This window comes from Schistocerca serialis, chromosome 2 (genome assembly GCF_023864345.2).
Source record: "Schistocerca serialis cubense isolate TAMUIC-IGC-003099 chromosome 2, iqSchSeri2.2, whole genome shotgun sequence".
Classification (NCBI taxonomy): Eukaryota; Metazoa; Arthropoda; class Insecta; order Orthoptera; family Acrididae; genus Schistocerca; species Schistocerca serialis.
This window is the reverse complement of record NC_064639.1, coordinates 708,805,402-708,820,617: the sequence shown is the minus strand read 5'-3', so window position 1 is coordinate 708,820,617 and position 15,216 is coordinate 708,805,402.

Genomic DNA, 15,216 nt, shown 5'->3' with positions numbered 1-15,216 from the left:
ACAGAAAGGAGTAAGTATGCAGCCATAAAAATATTTGAGCCACATTGTGAATTATGGGTGTGGCAGACAATGGAAGTTTTAAAAATGAACTGAAATCGTTTGTGTGTAGCAAATCCTATTCCATGAGAGATTTTATTGGTACATAGTTGGTTTACGTGTATCAGATTATTCTTGCTAATTAAGATTTGAAAAAGTCAGTATGTGACCAACAAGTAGCCATTTTTCACAGAAAAGTTATCCAATTTGCGGAATGTCAAATCGCCGCTTGGATGTAAATAGATAGTGAGGCATGTGATTATTTGAAAATGTATTCATACCAAGCACTTAAGCAAGTTGACGGACTTGCTTCTTTCGTCCTGGTGATGCTATGTTTCATCTCGTCCGGTTGAAAAGAGAACAGTGTATCCATTGATTTTTCAGCCTCAGCTGTGGAGCAGAAGAAATGGCATGACACCTTAATGTGTCTTGCTTCACTGTGTTAATGCAGATTTAGCAGCAGTCAGTATTGTATCCCACTCTGCTAGATGTCACTGTAGATAGAAAGCGTATCTACCAGCATCATATTAAAGTGTTCTGTGAGGCCATTCATCTGTGGGTAGTGGGCAGTTGTTATTTGCAGGTGCTGTTGCAACATGCAGTTATCTCTGATACTACTCTCTACTGGAAAGTTTCCAGCAATCAGTGATCAGGATACGGGGTGCTCTGCACTTCAAAATGGTGTTTTCAAATAACCTCAGAATTTCCAGAGCTTAAACAGTCTGTACTGCTTTGGTGACAGCATAGTGAGTGAGGTAGCCAGCAGGCTGTTATCCATAGATTGCCATTTGTCGACTTTGCAAACCTCCCAAAGAGGGAGATTCCATTTCGGTCGGATGGTGCTGCTGTAGGCAGAATAAATGGATATCTGAATATCAGATGTCTCAGTGGCAAGTGCTTCCATAGCTGCCATTCCTTAGAGTGGTTCACATAACTTCTAAACAATAGATACCTGGCCTTTGATACCTGCCTATGAGTGAAGTCTTTCTTTATCCCAGGTGACGAGAAGTTGGTGGATCATAAATACTTCAGGATAGCTGCATGTAGATGACATAGGATGATGAGCAACTATTTTCATCCTGTTGGATAATCATTCATTTTAGGCAGTGTTTAATTTATTAATTGCAGTTCTTTTGTTGGTTTCCCCACTTTCAACATTATGTGGCTTTCAGCAGTGCTGGATCTTCCTTCTGATCAGCAGCAAAGTCATTTAACACAGCAATGACTAAATTTTCATCCAGGCTGTTGTGTTCCACCAAAGGGGTCCTAGAAAAGCAGTTGGTCCTTGTGTTTGTGTCCAATTTTATGAGGATTATTCAGAATGTAACTTTCAAAGTGTTTTTCTCAGAGAGCATAATTCAGTAGCGCAGCAACAGGTTAATCCGAAGTAATGTGATTAAGGTGTATAGGGGGATGCTGTATGACCTGAAATCTGTTTCCGAATAATGGGAAAAGTTTCAGCAATGGTGTGGGGGTGCACATTGTCATGATGGAGAAGAATGCCTCTAGACAGAAGTCCTCTGCAACAGCTCAATATTATTGACTTTAGGTCATTCTCCAACATGGCACTATACTGGGCACTGTTCATTGTTTCACCCCTTTGCTGACTGTGCTCCAAAATCAGCCCATTCATATTCTGGAAGAGAGTAGAAAGGACATTTTGGCAGAGGACTGAGGCTTGAATTTATTGTTGGCTGACGAAAATTTGTCGCCATTCTGAAGACTACCTTTCGCTTTCTGGTTCATAGTGATGCAACCAGGTTTCGTTTCCTGTGATGATACATGTCAGAAAGTTGTGTTCGCCAGTTAGCATCCTAGGCACCAACTGTGCACACGAAAATGGTACTTGAGAACCTCACTAATAATGGTATGAGCAGATCTGACAGTGATTCTCAGTTCCCTGGCTTAAACTTCTACAGAAATATGTTGATTCTCATGAATCATGGCATTAATGCATCCCACATTATCAGTAATGGTTGTGCTGTGACTTACGTAGTCCAATTTTGAAGACCTCTATCCACTCATACATTCTTTTCTCACTAATGCAGCAATCTCCATACCTGTCCAAGATCCTTCTATGGATTTGTTGAGGTTTTACACCCTCAGACCACGTAAATCGTATTACTACTCACTGTTATTCCGCAATGCGCATGTCTAGGGATGTGGCCATTTTATTTCAACTGCCTTTCCTATTCAGCTTGTCATGCCATCTGTCAGCATAAGCAGGAGCTTTCTCAAAGCATGCATCTTCACTTTCCGGGAGTTTCAAATGCCTGACGTATTAATTGCATTTAATACTGATATTTTGCTGTTACTTTTTGAATTGCCCTTGTTACTCCTGAAAATTCAGTGCCCGTCTCACCAATCAACTCAGTGGATCCTTCAGTCTAGTTAGCCAGCATAGAGAATGTTGGTCTGTCATAAAATGAATTGTGTGCAAATAAATACAGCTGAATTTGATGGTCCAGATAGCTGTAAGGCACCATTTCAGTGGTAGAGTAGTTCATCTCGGGCTTGGAGAGTGCTCTAGAAGCATAAGCCATCACCTTTTCAATGCCTTCTGGGTTTGTGCTATAACTGCACTTATCTTATAATTACTACCGTAGGTGTGAAATTCTGTCTTGGCATCCTCGTCATACAATTGTTAAGACTTGAAAAGAAGTTAGCACCACCTCACGGTCAGGAAAGGATCATCCTTGTACTATGTTCCAGAAAAATCTGGCACCTCCCTACTTTAGTTCTTGCAAGAGATGTGACTTGGACAGAAATCTTTTCTGAATCGCTGGTAGTATGAGCACATTTTGAGAAAACTTCTCATATCACAAATGTGCCAAGGAGTTGGAAAATCTGTGACTGCTCTTATTTTCTCTGAATCAGGACAAACTTCATTGCTATTAACTAGGTGTCCCAAGACGTTTGTTTCTTAGGTGCCAAAGTGGCAGTTTCTGGGTTCAGTTAGAGTTCTGTGATTTTAACACATTTCAGCAGAGTTGTCAGACAGCTTAGATGTTCTTCAGCTGTTTCTGAAAAAAACTCAATGCTACACAGGTAGCAGATATGCATGGTCCATGTAAGGTGTGCCAAGTTGTCCATCATGGCAAAACTGCTCATATATGGGCTGCCAGTTGTTATGAAGGCAGTTATTTCCTGGTCAGTCTCGATTTTGCTGTCAGGTTGTCTGCATTTCCATAAAATCTTTGTTCCTTTCAAGTAATGTGAGGGGTGTCATCAAATGGGCAGCAATGGGTAGTCATCTTTTTTCTTGATTTTGCTCCATTGTCAGTTGTAGTTATACAGTGCTGGTTCTGGTGAAGAAAATGATCATATCTGAAGGTCACTGATACCTATGGGCCTATCAAATTATACAACTAGGTGAGTTATATTCAAGGTCATAAAGAAGAACCCTCATTCTAACCCAGGCCTTCCTCGCATACCTGGGGCACTGCTGGTTCTAGATGCAAATAACCTTGAGTATTAAGTGGAGTGTTACAGGTGGATGGTTTTGTGTTGCAATGTGTTCCACTTATGGGGGCTTTCAATAAGCAATGGAACCCATTTTTTTCTGCAAGCAGGTTGATTTTATTCAGGATTCCATTTGACAGCCTTACACAGATTTACTGAAAGGGCCCTTATGCCCGACGGTACCATCTACTGGTAGATATCGGAGCCAACTTCATGCTGCACCAATAACCTCCCCATCATCCACATACTACTTCATGCAGAGTGCAGCCTTTGTTTCACAGATGGCTCTTTGTTGCTCAGTATGGGCCTTCCGCTAGGCAGTGTGGAACCTAGCAGGCGGACACACACCTTAGGGTATACTAACTGGTGGATGAGTATGTCAACAGGATCGTCCACTTGAGCTGCGAGGTGTTTAAATGTTATTACCTTGAATGAGTGTCTCTGCATGTTCCAACATTGCAGGAGCTACATCTGTGTGCAGCTGGCCAGCAGGCAGGAGATCAGATAGATTTGCACAACCTTTTTGTGATAACTACAGATACCTCGCCCAATGGCACACCATGCTGCTAAATAATGTAAACAGTTTACTTTTTTATTGTAGTCACATTGTTTCCACTGTACAATCATTTTTACAACTACTGGTGATACAGATCTCTCGTAAATTGGTAGTTCACCGTAGATCATAAGGTTTATTGCCATATGGCTTTGACATTTGAGAAAGACCAAGAGAGAATAACAGTTCTCATTCGTTCTTCACTTGTTCTGGCATTTACATTATCATTAGTGTCCTTTTCTCCATGACTTCCAAGCACTGTCAAGCAGTGATGCCAAAAGCGTAAGTGGGTCTCCACAGCAGGTGGAGACGTGCATTCACTGTCACGCTTTGTTTAAAATATTGGTGTATGTCTACACCCCATAAGTTAGTAAATTACTTTCACATTTTATTATTCTGTTTGTGTGGGATTTCCTTTTATACTATCTTCCAACCACTTTATATGTGCGTTGTTTCTTCTTTTGTAGATAAGAAAATGAGAAATACTTGCACTATTTGATCAGGCTATATCGTCATAATCTTACTCTTACTGAAATGTAACTGAATTTACTTTTCTTTGAAGTCATTGATCAAAACAGTAACAGTTTCTTAAATTTATTCAGATAGAAATATTTAAATTATTCTTATCACAAGGAGTTATATGTTGACATTGTAATCTGAAACACACTCCAAAATTTCTAATCCCAAGTCCGTGGTAAATCAGATGAGTGAGTAAATGTAATTGCAAAGAATCATTAGTGCCCAGGTAAATCTAGTGTCCTGTAACATTTCAACTGTGTGACCAACAATCACTGTACAGCTTCCTCCCTTGGCACGAGCTGTATTTGCACCTTCTCCAGTGTCAGATGTTGTGTACATACCTTTTTTCTTTCCAGGGTGAGAACATCCCTTTTTGAGTCCCTCCACACACAACTGTTCAGGTCATACCGTCTATGGACTCACTTGATAAAGGCGTAGACCGTCCCTTCCCTGGGTCAACATATCCTGCTTTCCAATAAGTACCAGATTGGTTCCCCAATCATAAATCTTTAACAGTATGCACAGCATCTGACTTATTTTCATATATCCTAGTGACGAAGTTTCCCTGTAATGTATCAACTTTAACCAGTTATTCCAAACATGTTTCCTGTCTCCTCCTTTTATATCTTTTTATGTATGCTTCTTGCAATGCCGTTGCTTGGATATATTAAATTATCTAAAAACGATCTTTTGCTCTCGTTATTCCTCCTACATTCAATCACTTGTTACTAATAACATTCCTGCATGCTTCTCAGAGTAGTATTTACCTTCCCAAGATCACTTTGTGGTAATAACTGCCCATCAGGGATTTATTCATTGCTACTAGATTATAGTTGCTCATTATTATTAAAGTGGTCTTATTTGATTCACACCAGAACCAAAAGCAACAGTCTAGTATTAAGAGTACCTATTCGAAACATACTTTGCCCTTCGTTTCTTTAGATGAATGTTCGCTATATAAAACATACTCGTATCTACTTAGTAGCTTATCAATCCTTTAATTTTATATTGAGGTGTAATATATTAATAATAACTATAACATTTTTATTGCCCGTACTAAAATCATTTATTCACTAGTGTTGTCTCATCAGAGATAGCTTCACTCTCTCTCATTATTTTCTCACATCATCTGCTAACGATTAATTAGTGAACTTTCACCAGTGATAAACCGTAGTCTTAGTTGCAGTGGCCAAACAATTGACTTGACAAACCATTTCTTTTTTGTTAGCATGTCATCGTCTAGTTAGGGAATGGTTTCCTTTCCCATCCACTTCACACTTTTCATGTGACATGCCTAATATGCGTTTAACCCTCTAACATACCATCTGTCAGTTAATTGCGTGTGTATTTTTTTGTGGTATGTGTTACTGCCTCCCTGTTATCCTATGTTAGTAGGTGGTAAATTCCACTAAGTGGTCTGCAAGAGAGAAGGGTTTCAACTTAAGAGACAACAAATATGGAAAGAGGGACAATAGAATAGTTACTCCTGTCGGAGAACTAAGAAAAGAAAATTAAGAATGGGTTTGCTAGAATTGAAGAAAGAAAGATGATAGAGCCCCAAAGATAGAATCCCATACCATCCACCACCACAGGATCTCCACCCAAATGGGTTCTTCACTGAGATGAGGATGAAGAGTGGTTAACATACCGTACAGAGTATCCATATATTTACAAGAGAATTATGTAAGTACCTCTGTAATAAGACATTGGCAATCCATGTGTCAGTCTACCACTAAAACTAGGATAGGATAGGACACCACAGCACAGTGGAAGACAGATTTAGGGTAGAAAGAATGGGAAATAGTGTAATATAGAGGCACAGCCATCCCCCCATCACCACTCGTGTAAGTCCACTCACTCGTGGAAACACCTTAGTTGTACACTGTCATGCCAACTTACGTGAAAGTTGAAAGGGATCCTACTTTCTTTCACAATGTCCCTAACCCCCACCATTGCCTACGACTTCAGCAACTGCTGATAGGTGCAACTGCTCTCATTCTACTGTGGTTCGTTCAGCACAGATCTAGAATAGTTTATTTAGGTACAGGGAAAGTTGGCTTTGTCAAAATAATGGGATTATTCTTAAACTAACAAGGGAACCCCCCCATCACACCCCCCTCAGATTTACACTCCTGGAAATGGAAAAAGGAACACATTGACACCGGTGTGTCAGACCCACCATACTTGCTCCGGACACTGCGAGAGGGCTGTACAAGCAATGATCACACGCACGGCACAGCGGACACACCAGGAACCGCGGTGTTGGCCGTCGAATGGCGCTAGCTGCGCAGCATTTGTGCACCGCCGTCGTCAGTGTCAGCCAGTTTGCCGTGGCATACGGAGCTCCATCGCAGTCTTTAACACTTGTAGCATGCCGCGACAGCGTGGACGTGAACCGTATGTGCAGTTGACGGACTTTGAGCGAGGGCGTATAGTGGGCATGCGGGAGGCCGGGTGGACGTACCGCCGAATTGCTCAACACGTGGGGCGTGAGGTCTCCACAGTACATCGATGTTGTCGCCAGTGGTCAGCGGAAGGTGCACGTGCCCGTCGACCTGGGACCGGACCGTAGCGACGCACGGATGCACGCCAAGACCGTTGGATCCTACGCAGTGCCGTAGGGGACCGCACCGCCACTTCCCAGCAAATTAGGGACACTGTTGCTCCTGGGGTATCGGCGAGGACCATTCGCAACCGTCTCCATGAAGCTGGGCTACGGTCCCGCACACCGTTAGGCCGTCTTCCGCTCACGCCCCAACATCGTGCAGCCCGCCTCCAGTGGTGTCGCGACAGGCGTGAATGGAGGGACAAATGGAGACGTGTCGTCTTCAGCGATGAGTCGCTTCTGCGTTGGTGCCAGTGATGGTCGTATGCGTGTTTGGCGCCGTGCAGGTGAGCGCCACAATCAGGACTGCATACGACCGAGGCACACAGGGCCAACACCCGGCATCATGGTGTGGGGAGCGATCTCCTACACTGGCCGTACACCACTGGTGATCGTCGAGGGGACACTGAATAGTGCACGGTACATCCAAACCGTCATCGAACCCATCGTTCTACCATTCCTAGACCGGCAAGGGAACTTGCTGTTCCAACAGGACAATGCACGTCTGCATGTATCCCGTGCCACCCAACGTGCTCTAGAAGGTGTAAGTCAACTACCCTGGCCGGCAAGATCTCCGGATCTGTCCCCCATTGAGCATGTTTGGGACTGGATGAAGCGTCGTCTCACGCGGTCTGCATGTCCAGCACGAACGTTGGTCCAACTGAGGCGCCAGGTGGAAATGGCATGGCAAGCCGTTCCACAGGACTACATCCAGCATCTCTACAATCGTCTCCATGGGAGAATAGCAACCTACATTGCTGCGAAAGGTGGATATACACTGTACTAGTGCCGACATTGTGCATGCTCTGTTGCCTGTGTCTATGTGCCTGTGGTTCTGTCAGTGTGATCATGTGATGTATCTGACCCCAGGAATGTGTCAATAAAGTTTCCCCTTCCTGGGACAATGAATTCACAGTGTTCTTATTTCAATTTCCAGGAGTGTAGTTATAAGTTGGCACAGTGGATAGGCCTTGAAAAACTGAACACAGATCAATCGAGGAAAAAGGAAGTTGTGTGGAACTATGAAAAAAATAAGCAAAATATACAAATTGAGTAGTCCATGCACAAGATATGCAACATCAAGGACAATGTGAGCTCAGGTGCGCCGTGGTTGTTGTGAGCAGCTCCGGAATGAGAGGTCCTTGGTTCAAGTCTTCCCTCGAGTAAAAAGTTTAATTTTTTATTTTCAGACAATTATCAAAATTCAGGCACTCACACATAATCAACTTCGCTCTCCAAAATTCCATGACATGTTCAGATTTGCTTGGAGATATGCAGGATTTGACGGTCTACACACGGAAAAATTTGAAAACGTTAAAAACATATTTTTTGGCAGAGCACAGGGAAAACTGTGCGACTGTGAAACTGTTGCATTCATTTGTTGCAGTTTATGTGACACTCTTATGTTTCATCACTTTTTTGGGAGTGATTATCACAACCATAAGAAAACCTAAATCGGGCAAGGTAGGAGAGTCTTTTTACCCATTTGCCAAGTGTACAAGTTAGGTGGGTCGACAATATATTCCTGTCATGTGACGCACATGCCGTCACCGATGTTGTATATAATATATCAGACGTGTTTTCCTGTGGGGGGATCGGTTGACCTATGACCTTGCGATCAAATGTTTTCGGTTCCCATTGGAGAGGCACGTCCTTTCGTCTACTAATCGCACGGTTTTGCGGTGTGGTCGCAAAACAGACACTAAACTTATTATAGTGAACAGAGACGTCAATGAACGAATGGATAGATCATAACTTTGCAAAAATAAAGAAGGTAAACTTTTCACTCGAGGGTAGACTTGAACCAAGGACCTCTCAGTCCGCAGCTGCTCACGCTAACCACGGGACCACGGCGCTCCTGAGCTCAGACACTCCTTGATGTTCCCTATCTTGCGCATGGACTACTCATTTAGTATATTTTGCTTATTTTTTTCATAGTTCCACACAACTTCTTCCTGTTTTCTCTATTGATCTGCGTTCAGTTTTTCAAGGCCTATCCACTGTGCCAACTTATAACTAAATCTGAGGAGGGTGCGATGGGGAGGTTCCCTTATAAGTAAATATTTTTGTACTTGCTAAAGTTGCAAAATATTCTTAAACAGTGTTACTGAAATATCATTCTAGCACTCAGTAACTCTTCATAATCACGTATTTGTAAGATAGTAACGCACCATTGTTTGAAGTGATGAAATGGATAAAAAGTGTTGGTACTGAAAGTGTGTACTTGCTAAGGTTCATTTTGCTTCATAACAATCGGTACTGTAAGAGTATTTATTGACTATTGACCACAGGAACATTACCTCTGTCTTTGAACTGACATTCTGTTTGACCAATGTTCTATGCTTCACTTGTTTGCCAGTTTCACATGCTTATTCATCATGTTATTGTCTCTAGTGAGCAAAAATGGTCTAAGAGTAATGGACTACTGGTTATGACTGACTGATTCCCTTGTCACACATCTAAAGGACAGAATGTGACACATTGGTGACCTCGGACTCATTTCATCCCTCCACTTGTTATTTCGGTGACTGTTTACTGTGAAGTGCTGCACCTTATGAACAATGGACCTGCTGCCATTTGTTTTGTCACTTCTGATGTCGCATCACATTTCCCCTTTGCACTATGGAGCTCACATGTTACCCTCTACAAGCTGCTGTTGAAATGGAACAGGAACACTTATCTCTTCGTGCAACACAACTGAGCTCTCTAACCTCGTGGTCGTCAAACTGTGAATCAAATCATGTAGACATGTGGTCCACGGTTCTCAGACGTATTTTATAATAATTAGCATCTAGCCACTAACAGCCGAATCCAAAAATGTCAGTTGATGGTAAGAGCTTTTTAAGAGTGTAGTTTTCCTGCTCAGTAACAAGCAAAAACACTTAGAGACAGTAATAGTTCAAGAATTGCTTCATTTTAATTGATATTGGTGAATTTGGCCATGAGCTAAGTAAAGTTTGGTTCTCAGCTTGAGGACAGAGGAAGCATGACCATTGCAGATTTAGAGGATGTCATAGGGAAAACATTTGCTTTTTTGTGTTCTAGTACTGTCAACCTACAGGCATGCATAACTCTTACCATTCAGCTGTTGTGGTCAAAATTTCAAGCAGAAGTAACATTGATTCATGAATACGCATTAGAACTCTAGTCATAGTCAAATGCAGTACATAACTTTAGCAAGGAATGTGAAATATTTATGATCGTGTCTTGTATTATATAATTCATTTAAATATGAGTACAGTTACTTTAATCAACGATCTGATGATCTGCTCACTCAGACAACATAGCACTATTTCATCAGGCAATTAGTGTGCAACTTTGGGACTGTGGAGGTTGACAGCAATTTGAAAAAGGTAGCAGTCAACATGAAGTGTTCTGAATGGTGCTGACTTAACTATAAGTTCTTATGGGCTGCCAGCCATCTTACTGCATGCTAACTATGGCTAGTGTATGGTAGAGGGGGAAGGGGTCATAGCATACTAATTTATGTAGGTTACCAGTTAATAATAAAATCGGTTCATATGTGGCCTGAGATGCCACACCACAATGTTGGTATCTGCTCTCGAGTAAAAAAGTTTGACAGCCACTGCTCTAACCTCTTGGAGCTCATAATGGTGTGAACCCAGTGCATTGTGTTCTGTGCTTACCGCAAGCTGCTAACACTTGTTTTGGACTGGGTCCAACTGCTCAGTGTGGGACCAGTGCATATCATACTTTGCTGTCGACCTTCAGTGGCCACAAATCCGTGAATTATTTCACTCAGTGTACTACTCAAGAGACTGTACTTCCTCCAATCACATATTCTATGCAACTTCCATTACCAACTAAAACAGCCTCACCTGTTTTATCTGTGGTGAACGACTGCACTCCCATGCCTTCTGCATTGTGATATCCCACCATCTCACGGGGGCCTTGGAAGACACATTGCTCTTACATACATCACAGCCACATGCAGCAACATTGGTGATATCTGCTGTGCCAGTTAACCACAGTCTCACGTCCATCACATCATGTCTTGTGTCTTCCGTGTGGTCGACAACCCTCCCCCCCCCCCCCCCCCTCTCTCCATGGTGACTGTGAGCTATGGCACCGTGTGTCACCCTTCATGGCTCAATGAAGCTTTTGCCACTCATCGTGGGTTGTCATACGCATCCTCAAGGCTTTCCAACCAGCTTTCTCCCACACAATAGGTGCTGACAGGCAGGTTTCCTAAATTAGTTCGTCTGTTGAAAGAAAACCCTCACACCTGGTTCACCCTGGCTGACGACCTTCTCAACCCTCATAGTATTATGGACCATGACTCACACTTTGTCTTTCTCATCAGCCACCTGCACAAACATACAGACTTGATCTGTGGTTTATTTCTATGCCCGTTCACTCTACTGTGTTGCGAAAGCCACCATAGAGCATTTTTTGTGCCCTCCCTCTGAAGAGAATTTGGGATTATGGGCCCTGTCCCAGCTCGGCACCTTTGTACACAGGTCAATGTAGAATTCATGCCAGACATTGTGCTATGGACCTTATGGCTTGTCACTTTCATATGAATTACAACTGCAATAACTATCTCGTGCCTCAGAACCTTTGCTGTCCAAGCTTACAGCATTGTTCAGCATCAGTGTCTCGTCACCAGTATGGACACCAGGAATGAAGAGAGAGCTGATATCATGACTGCCCACTCCATTCTGGCAGACAGAGGCCGTGTGAAAACGTGCTTAACTTCAATACGACACACGTCCTCCGCACACTACCTATACCGAGCAGCTGAGCCCCACTGACCATTGCTGAAGTTTCTTCAGGCTGCACAGCAGACTCCACTCAGACTCCAAGGATGGTACTCAGGCAACACAGATTACACTTCAACCTGGGTATCCACAGTGATGGTTTTACACTACGTTTGGCAATGCAGCATGGAATTGCTAACCGCCCTGCACTTTACCAAACTGCGTGCAGACCAGTTCAGGCCCACTAGCCTGTGCTGCCTCACCACACCAAGCAACACTCAGCATATACAACATCCATGCCACAGTCGCCAGTATGAAGTGAACTGCACCTAGAGCCTTAAATATCCAATTGATACCGATGTGGTGGACAGTGTCATCATTATCACCTTGGCTCCTACTTGCACATGTGCCACCAGACTGACTTCATGTACTGCGAATAACTCCAGTATCAGTGTTCAGGAGTTACAGACATCCAAGTGCATCTCGTACCTAGTTTCAATTTTACATGGACCTACTGTGTTGTGGGTATTTGCAAATCTATGTTAGGTATTGGTTTTCTTAAAAGCTTTGGATTTTTCCCTGACATCTAAGGTGCAACTTTACTGCCCCATGCTTCTGGCTCTGATCCCAGGCTCATTTGGCCCTTCCTTTACCTTTTCCCTCCTAAACAGCTCCCTCCTTAGCTCTCTTTCCAAGTGGTGCTCCCTAACAGCTAAACTCACAACTGCATGGCTTATATATCTGTGTGTGTGCGTGCGCACACCACTCTCTCTCTCTCTCTCTCTCTCTCTCTCTCTCTCTCTCTCTCTCTCAGCCAACAATGATTCCCAATGATTCCACAGGCTCATCTGATACGTCAGCTGTCTGACACATTCAGCATGCGCAGACAATGCTTAGACAGCCACTCCCTCACTCCCCTGCCCCCTTCTTCCTCACCCCGCACCCTGTGGTGCTGCATTCTACACAGGTGTCTCAGGTCAGTGACATTGTGCCTCCTAGTGTTTCTGTACAGCCCAAACCCCCTTCGTGAACAGAGTATTGCTCCTCCTGTGGACCCAAATGATGCCCTCGTAACTAGCATTACTATTGCTGCTAGTCACAAGATAAATACTAAAGAGGGATCCTCTGTTTGACACATGGATCAGCATCTCAACCCAAAGAAACTGCTCCATGCTAAGGTAATTGTTGATGAGCTGTTAATTGCAGGCATCGTTCATCAGTCAGACAGGAATTGGTATTCCCCCATCAACCTTCCTCAAACAGAAGATGGGTTTTTTCCTTCACTGCACAGATTACAGCCTTTAATTCCCACACCATCATTGACAATTAACCAGTCCCTCATATTCAGGACTTAGCTGAACTACTCAATGGTGCACAATCGTTTAGCATACTTGATTGTCGCAAGGCCTACCGTCAAATACCTGTGTTCCAAGATGATATTCCTAAGACTGCTCTACTCACAACTTTAGGAGTGTTTGAGTACTGTTTCATGCCATATGGCCTCAAAACCTTCCATTTTCATGTGCATATGTGGATGAATTCCTGTTTTTTTTTTTTTCTCCCCCCCACTATTAAGGAACATCAACAGCACCAGGCTGAAGTCGAGGACAGGTTTCATAGTGATGGTGTTGAAATCAATCACAATGAATCCTAGTTAAGTAGTACTAGTGTGACTTTACTTGGTTGTACCATATTGGATCAAGGTATTCGACCAGCATCTGACTGTGTCAACTTTATTCATAACCTCCCTCTACCCAGGGACTACTTTGAGCTGCAGAGAGACCCTGGCATTATTAAATTCTACCATTGAAATCTCCCCTGCTGTCCCCATGCACACTCTCCCCTCACGGACTCTCGGGTGTGAGGAAAGTGCCATAGACTGACAGATGCTTTGAGCCTTTGACAACCTCACTTGCACCATACATTAGCTCACCCAACACCTGCTTCTCGATCACCGCTGATACACCCGATGATACAGGCATGGGCACGATGCTGTAACAGCATGTTGGTGGCACCACTGACTCTCTGATTCTTTTTCAAGAAACTCTCACCTGCCTAGCAGAAATGGTCAATGTTTGGCCTCACAGTCAATATTTTTACCCGCAAGTAAAAAGGTTCTATGGCTGAGTTTTGGTGATTTCTGACTACACCATCCCAAGATTAAGGGACAAAATTTGCCACAGGTATTTTTTGTTTCAGTATAATAATGGCGATATTTAGTCTTGCACTGTAAATATAAAGGTGAAATGGAAATTTACTTGTGGCTTTAGAGGTTTAAAACTACTCTTGACACTCATTAAAATCCTATGTAAACATAAGTGTTCATATTGGCACTATCATTGAGTAATGACTTGTGCATAGTGGTACAGTGTATGGTTATGATATTAAGTACCATACTAGTAAAACAAATGTATATTCATAGCACGTGTGACCTGTGAGGACCTTGACCAGGTCAGAAAACAAAGTTGAACTGTTATCAAAAAAACCTTACTTTCCTATGTACCTTCAGTGTACTGTAGAAAACATAGAAATTTAGAAATAGTGCTCTTTGGAATCCAATACGATATGTATATTGCCATGACTCCAGTCTAGGAGAACAGTTACTGAAATGGATTGATTGCCAAAGGAAAGTGTTAAAACAGGAAATAGAAACTAATATTAAGGAATTACGAGGGCAGTTCAATAAGTAATGCAACACATTTTTTTCTCTGCCAATTTTGGTTGTAAAATCCGGAAATTTCTTGTGGACTAATTTCAAACATTCTTGCTTCGTCTCGTATAGTTTCATTGACTTCCGACAGGTGGCAGCGCTGTACGGAGCTGTTAAAATGGCGTCTGTAACGGATGTGCGTTGCAAACAACGGGCAGTGATCGAGTTTCTTTTGGCGGGAAACCAGGGCATCTCAGATATTCATAGGCGCTTGCAGAATGTCTACGGTGATCTGGCAGTGGACAAAAGCACGGTGAGTCGTTGGGCAAAGCGTGTGTCATCATCGCCGCAAGGTCAAGCAAGACTGTCTGATCTGCCGCGTGCGGGCCAGCCGTGCACAGCTGTGACTCCTGCAATGGCGGAGCGTGCGAACACACTCGTTCGAGATGATCGACGGATCACCATCAATCAACTCAGTGCTCAACTTGACATCTCTGTTGGTAGTGCTGTCACAATTGTTCACCAGTTTGGATATTCAAAGGTTTGTTTCCGCTGGGTCCCTCGTTGTCTAACCGAACACCATAAAGAGCAAAGGAGAACCATCTGTGCGGAATTGCTTGCTCGTCATGTGGCTGAGGGTGACAATTTCTTGTCAAAGATTGTTACAGGC